Source organism: Anas platyrhynchos, chromosome 4 (assembly GCF_047663525.1).
Source record: "Anas platyrhynchos isolate ZD024472 breed Pekin duck chromosome 4, IASCAAS_PekinDuck_T2T, whole genome shotgun sequence".
Classification (NCBI taxonomy): Eukaryota; Metazoa; Chordata; class Aves; order Anseriformes; family Anatidae; genus Anas; species Anas platyrhynchos.
In genome coordinates this window covers 60362790-60371047 of record NC_092590.1, presented here as the reverse complement: position 1 = coordinate 60371047, position 8258 = coordinate 60362790, and positions in this window count along the sequence as shown.

The following is an 8258-nucleotide window of genomic DNA, read 5'->3' as shown; positions in this document are numbered from 1 at the left end:
TCCCAGTACCTACAAGGAGGTTTTTAAGAAGACATGGCCAGCTGCATGGTGGGAGGGTGAGAGACAATGAGCAGAAATTGAAATGAGATGTTCAGACTGGATGTAGGGATAAAATGTCTTCCCTTGAGGACACTCAGGCTCTGGAACAGGCTGCCCAGAAGGGTCATGCAGTGTCTGTCCCTGGAGTTCTCCAAGATCCATCTGGACCAAGTCCTGGCAGACCTTGTCTGATGCTGGCCCTGCTTTGGCCAGGAAGCTGGACTACAGATCTCCTATGGTCCCTCCAAGCTCAAATGCCCTGTCATTATTGTGTAGCAAACTCTGGATCTGTTCAGAAAGTCATACTTGCTGTTGTGAAATCCTCAAGCTTAGTTCCCTTTTTCATAAGGATGTACATGAGGTTCTTTTGTTTGTTATTTTTATTTTTATTTATTTTTTGTTTTTATTTTTAGCAGTAAAATGAATTTAATTAGGCTTGACTCCTTGGGTCTTGTGCTTCTTGCTTTTCTGGTTACAAGAGGAGTCTCGACTATCATAATCTGTGCAGTGATGTCATCTGAAGTTTGTGAAGAGAATCCAATGGAAGGAAGACTTGCAGTTGTTAAATCCAGGGGAGATGTTGGTTGTTACTGCTTATTCCCCTGAGGTTAGACTTCTAATTTTGTGGTGGTGTGGTCTCTTAGTTCCCAAATGGGTGTTATCATCTCTCCCCCTGTCTTTTTGATTTCACGTGTGAGATTGTGCTGAGGGGAGGAAGACGATAATTCTCACTCTCAAATTGACATGTTGCCTGTGCAAAGAGTGATTAATAGTGTAGTTTTTAATTTCTGCTCTCTTGTGTCTCTGATTTTCTTACGATTTAATTTTTTTTTTTTTTTTTTTTTTTTAAGTCTGAGCATGATTCATACTTAAAGGATTTATCTGTAGCCATGAGCATAGCTATGAGCTGTAGCTGCCTTTTTTTTCATGTTTTCTAGTTTCTTTTTTTATTTCTTCCATAAAGATGAAATTCCATAGAACTAGGAGAAAGCTACAAAACGTGCAGGATCCATGCATGATATGCATGATCCAGGATTAAGCATAACGTGAACTTTCTGTGTGCTTTGATGACTCCCACTACTCACCTGTTCCCCTTCTTATATCTTAACAAAATGCTGAATGGAATTTCATGCTGCTGCTTCTGCAGACTCGCAGATATTCACGATCAATACTCAGTCTGCTGAAATGCTGGTAGCGTCACTTTGAATTGGTACCATTGGGCAGCTGATCTTCAGCTTGCCTTCTTGCCTTTCCAGGCTGAGTAGTTCAGAGAGATACCAGAGCTGCTGCTTCTCAGAGGAGCAGGGTGAGCATAAAGGTACCAGCTCCCCTCCATGTCTTGTGCTGTGATCCATACATTTATTTCGTTTAAATGGTGCCTGCAATACCTACCACTGTTCAGGGTCCAGGAGAAGGTGTTGTTTTCTGGCTAGGGGAAATATTTTGTGCTCTGGAGCATAGTTTCCTGCTCCATCCAAGCCCAGATGGCGAGAAGGCTGGCAGAGCTGCAGTTCTGCCTGTCCATATCACTAAAATCTAATCCTCTGCCATGCTGCTTTCATTCCTGGGTGAAGCATGGGCTATTGATTTTGCAGTGCTGGAATTGCCTGCATTTGTTTGGAGAGTTGGACACAGCTGAGGTTTTATTATTATCGTGGTGCCTACTTGTCTTTGTTAGTGATCCCTGTGGAGATGGAGAGAGAAAGAAGAGAGTCTGCTCTCTCCTGAGAGAGAGAGAGCCTTTGCTTCAAAGATAGGCCATGAGACTGGGTATGAGCAACTATACATCCTTTTGATTTAAAGGAATATTTATAGGATTGCAATGAGCAGGTTTTGCAAATCACAAGTAGTGAAGAAAGCATTTTTACCTGCAGAAATCCATATTGGAGCACACAGCATTCCTTCTGGTTCAGTTCTAGGACCATCTGTATGTGGTGGTTTTGTCTGAGAGGAGCCTCTTGGCTTTGAGAAATTGAGGGTATCTAAGCTGGTTACGTGGTTGTTGCTGTCTTCAGTGGCTTTCCTAGTTACTGAAAACTCGTACATTAAAGGAATATTTAAATCACATTTATTCTTAAATCTAAAATGAAGTGTTGCAAGCTAAAGATTTTTATTTATTCCTTCACATTTATAACTAAAAAGGCTTCTCTGGCCACTCTTTTATAAGCTCTGGGAGCTTATAAAATTAAAACATACTTGATAAAAGGAAGAAAGGTTTCAAATGGATGAAATGCCTCAGCCTACCACATTTCTCTCACTGTCATTCCAAAAAGTGGTCACCTATTGTACTCTGAAGAGCTTTGCAGATATTTTCTATAATTCTTATTTAAACCTAGCTTTATTTTGAAAGGGTACTAAGAAGTTGACTGAATTGAGGCAAAAAAAAAACCAACCACACAACAAAACAAGCAAGGATTTAATGAATGACCTGTTTCAATAGATGTCAGATGTTTTACACAATAATTCTGACTTCCTTCTGTTCCTCAAATATATGTGTATATGTATACCTCACTCCCATTCTATTGGATTGTCCAAAAATCCTAGCATCCCAACCTCTGACTTCTCCATCTTTGACTGCAATAAGCCATGTTTCTTCCCACCCCCTCCCTGCCTCCAACACCCTCAGAAACTTTTTGACACAGGCTCTAATAGGGCCAACTCTGTTTCTCCCTTGTCTTTGATTCCTATTGCTTCAAAATATCAGTAAACTTTTGATGTGAAGCAGAAAATTTCAAGAGGAAGAGAGGTGGGTAAGGCAGAGAGAAATAGGAGAGAAGATGCAAAGGTTGAATGACATTTTCCTGGGAAGTTTCCCAGCATAATCAGCCTGAGAGCTTCTCCCTAAAGGTCTAACTACAAAGTAAAATGTAGGTGTGATTGTAGCATACTAAGAATAAAATGAATATACTTATATCTCTCCTGCTACATATGCAACAACACAGTGTCTAATAACTAAAAATCAAACTCTCTGGGGGTTGAAAGTACACGGTTGCCAATCTGTCACTGCACCCTCATTGCTGTCTTACTGTGCATACTGAAGTTAGCACAAATATACCCATGCACATTTCATTCTCCAATGTAAACTATCCCACCAAACTGAAGACATTGGCTTAACTTTACCTCGCTGCCAAATTAATAGTGAAGCATGCGATGCTCCAATAGTTCAACTCTCTACTCCTTCTGTCCCATAAATGGGAATTTATGAGACTATAACCGTAGCAAATCTGAAAGCTAAACATAGAATGAGAAACTACATTCCTTGTCTGATCAATAAGATGAAATCTTGGGCTAACTGTACCATGCATTTTTTGGCAAAACTCAACATCTGCTTGGTCACTTCTTCCCACTATGCTGCAAACTTCTGGGAACTCTTAACAGGCCAATTTGTTGTACACAGGCAAATTCATTCTGTACAATGCATAAAATTGCATTCCTAATCAGAAGATATACTTTTAGAAACCTTCTCATCTTGCAAATAACAGTTCAATAATAAGCAGTTTTGGAGATGTGGTGGTATTCCCTGCTTTTCTAGTGTGTGGGCTATTAACTACAGGAATTGATTGTTAGTCATTCTGGACTCCTACTTTGACAGGAAAAAGGCTGTAACCATTTTAGAATCTCTTCTTTAGTATTTTAAGAATTTCTGAACAGCCTTTGAATTGGTTGTTCTGACTTCTAGAGATTTTTGAACTTTTGTACATAGCGAAGACCAATTGTTGGCATAACTCACGAATGTCAATTGAAAGTAAACGCTACAGTTAAACTTCTTAGGCAGAAATCAGATAGAAGACCAAAACCATTACTTAGCTTACCAATTTAAACTGCAGATACTGCACCTGGGAAGAAAAGTTTAATTGCCTCATTTTTTGAACAAGATACAGTTTCGACAAAATACTTCTCATTTCATTTGCAATACTTACTTTCAATCCCTCCCCAAGAGATTGGCTTGGAGTTTATTATATTATGTTTTCTCGGACACTCAAAATTTCAGACCCATTTAATTTATTATTTATATTCTTTTTTCCTGTTTTACTATTTTTCACAAAAATTTATTCAGCTTGGAAAACCTACTTTGATTTTTTTTTTTTTTAACTGTTGCTTCAAATGTCTCTTCATACCCTTCATACCCCACTTCTTCATTGGTTGTAATTTATTTTCACCTTTTAAAAACTATTTCCCTGAGAACTTCGGAGGATTAAGCTTTTGTTTAATAACAAAAATTCCTAGCTTCAGGTTCAGATTATAACTAGTTGTGTGTGTGTATAACAGGCTTGAGGGTATGGTGAGAGCCACTGCCCTTTTTTGCTTTGCAAGGAAATCCAACTCAAGCCTGCATACCTACAAGGTGCTTGAATTTAAGATGTTCATTTGGGATCACATTTACTGCCAATATTAATGGTTCTTTAAAATTGTATGCATATATTGAATCCAGTGCTTTAATTTTTACTCATATTTATAGTCTTTGCACGTTAAAAAAAAAAAAGCCCTCCTTCCCTCACCTCCCCTTTTAAATACATAGATATGTTTTGTTCAGATAAAACTAAAATACGTTGTAAATTTGTAAAAAATGTTTTCCATTTGAATTGTTTTCCATGGCACTGACACATCGTGGTACTCCTGCCTGGCCACAAAGGCAAGAACAGCAGAAACATCACTGAATTAACCTTGTGCAAAAACCCTGTGAATAAATGATAGAGCAAATAGATCCTGACTGTGCTCTGAATTCATATTGTTTTTAAAAGCTACATATTTTAGTCACTCAGAGATAGAAGAAAGTAATCCAGGTGAATTACAAGACATTTTAAAAAAATGCCTTAGGAACTATAGGCTATGTTTTGCGCTCAGTAGCCTGAATGTAAACTGGTTATGGTGGATGGAGCATGCGAGGGTCTTCCAAGGTGTGTGTTTGTTTTAATACATTGGAAAGAGGTGCCTTTCAAGAACAATTGCTCAGGAAAACATGATGATTAGCATAATCATTTATTTACTTATTCACTTATGTATTTAAAGTCCCTGTTGTGCAGCAAGTTTCTGCAGGTCATAACAGAGCTTTTTTTTTTTTCTTCCCAAACTCCAACACCTGCTGCTAATTTTCTAAGTGTGTTTAAGCCAATCAAATGATAGGTTAATATCTAATTTTAGAGCTAACTAAGAATTTTTTTGAACTTATGTTCCTGTTAGCTACTATATATGTCTTTAATATATGATGTGCAATTTCTCTTATCTGTCAAGCATGGATGATGCATTGCTGACAAACCTCTTTGGACCCATACTGTGATTGTAAGTGCTAGTAGGTTGCAGGACACTTCTGTGGCTATACTCTGCAAAGCAGGACTGCTTTTTACAAATGCATTAAACATTAATACAGACAAATGTGAAGTTTTATAGTGCAGAAGCTTTATTTGCTTGGACATGTATTTATTTTTTATTAATATTTCTTACCATACCTCACATTTCTCTTTAGAATTTGAACTCTGAAAATAATTCCTTGGACTTAGTAAATGTTGTTTCATATAAGAGCAAGGGAACAAATGAAAATCACTCAGATTTACATTTTAGTGAAATTTCATAAGTAATGCATGAACTGGGTTTCAGAACTGACTTGTACAGGGCCTTAAGTACCTTGTAACACTCATCACCTTCCATAAAGAAGAGAAAAGAAGAGAAATTTTTCCTCCTTTCTTTTCTGAACCACAGAAAATCTGGAGAAGGGTGATAGAGGCAATTAATGGCCAGGAAATGTACAAAACGCCTATTTTTAATTATCAGGGAATGTCCTGATTTAGCTAGCTGTTACTAATTAAGGCACAGCACAGCAAATACTGAAACTCGTGTTCTTGATGCGTGATGTGCAAAAGTCATTGTGAGAAGCTTTCAGTATGAGTTTAATATGACTAGATAGGTCTGCTTCAAAGAAATCTGCAGATGGAAACAACCACGCCAGTTTGGAGCACTTACGAAAGCTTCTTGCTAAAGCTCCTCAGGTACTTTTCTTTGCTTTGTGAGAAATTGGGATTCTGACTCCAGTTTTAAAATGATTGTCTCATCTGATATGAAAATGTTTTTCCCATAAACCTACAATAATCCACTGTCACTGTCTGTCTATTCCTATCTGAAACTCATTCCTAAACCATGACCTGTTTTTATAATACATAAACCCTTCACATCGTCTACTACTACACATTCTTTTGCATGTTAACATAATAGTATCTATCACTGCTGACCTTTATTACGTTATGTAATCCTGCTGAATAGGATCTTAACTAACATCAATACTTTTCATTCAAATAGGACTCCTCTCTTGTATAACACTTACTAGGTTTCCAGCATAAATTCTCAGGTGCGTAAATCTATTGCAAGCATAGAAAAATCTAGAAGAAATGCCAAATCATAATCACTGAACAATGTCTGCACATATATGCAATATGAAAAGGTAAGAAATTAGATTTCAATGACAATTCTGTGACAGCAGTGACTTGACATTAGAAATTTGAGGATTAAAATGGTATCTGCATTGAAATGCTAACAAGTATGATGATTTAGACTGTGTGCCCTGTTTCTAATTATCATGCATAGCTTGCATATAACATAAGTAGTTGTAACCTTTGTGTGAAAAGCAAAGTCAGGAAGTGTTAACCCACGGGGAAACCATCACTTTTCTACAATGTCTGCATAGAAAGTGTAACTCAGATTTCTCTTGTTCTTCAGTCTGGAGGAGAAAACATCTCTTTTTCTTTTGAATATCCCCCTTTATGCTGTGTGTGCATTAGTCAAATTGATTTCCATGAAGAGTTCTCCAGGCTGAGTTACGTAACACTAACATTAAATGCATCTGCAGTGAGAGAAATGATACAAAAAAGTCTCTCTGAAACCTGGAAGTAGCAACTTTATCAAAATTAAAAAGACTTGAGACCAAAGAGCCACTATGCAGCTTGTCTAGAAAGTAAGACTGTAGAGGGAAAGTAAGATTTTGAATCTTGGAGCTTTGTGTTTCCATCTCTCCTTTGGAAGAGCTTGTCACCTGGTAGAGGCTAAGGGTTGGGCTTGGGGCCTCCCAGTAGGCAGGAAAGGAATGCTACAGAAGGGTATGGCATGTACATCACCAAAGCACTGCTTTTGGCAAATATATGTAGCACTTATGTGCTTGTTCTGCTCTCTCAGGATCCATTCTGGTTACCTTTTGGATTTATTTTAAAGTAAGTGACTACTTCTTCGCCTGATTTTCATATTTCTGCTCAAGTTTTTTTTTTTTTTTTTTTTTTTTTAATCAACACATACTGTTGCCGTCACCAGTATTTTGCAGTTGAATAATTTATTCTCACTCATCCTAAAGGCTCCAGTTACATTGCCTTGGCCTATCAGTCAGACTTCTCCAACAAAAAATTAGGAATACTAACAAAATGCTTGCACTTGGAAATTTTTTTCTTTAATATTCTCCCGTGTTTTCTTTCTTTCATGTATTTTACACATATGTTCAGTTATGGTCTGTCTACACTTGTGCAATGCAGAGTTCTTGTCTATGATGCACAGCTAACATACAGTGTCCTCAAATGTAAAGTCTGCAATTTCCCCAAAGAACAACATTTTGATTACTGAGCCGTTTCCAGTGTTTACTTTTTTTTTTTTTTTTTAATTTTAAATACTGCTTCAAATTTAATTGTTATAATTTAACTGCTATAATATAAATAGTGTTTTCTCATGATCTAAAACTAAGATTTTCCTTAACATTTTGGGCAAAAAATGACACTTCACAGTGTTCCCCCCCAAAATTTCCTAGTTTTGGTCTGTACTATAGAACTTCCTTGTTTTTCTTTTAATCAAAAGCATATATAAAGTTCTGGGCTCAGATCATCCCCAGAGTCTTACAGAAGAAAGTATAGTTTGTTTCTGTAGAATGACTCATGGCAATAACTTAAACTTTGGCAATAACTGTCATTTATATTCAAAAAGGTAAAATATACATAGCAACAATAATAGAGAAAAATCAATGGGAATAAAAGTGAGTCTGCACAATGTAGGTGCAGACATATAAAGAGCTACGTCTATCTTAGTCGCATCAGATGTGATCTGAACAAGCAAAAGGCCTCTTGAGAACTAACCCCCAAGTCTATAGGCACTAGAATAAAGAGGTAAAAGCTTTGATCCCTGTACAGCTACTTGGGATTTGAGCTGGACCTGGTGGCTGCCAGGATGAGCTAATTCTGAGGGATGGAAATGCT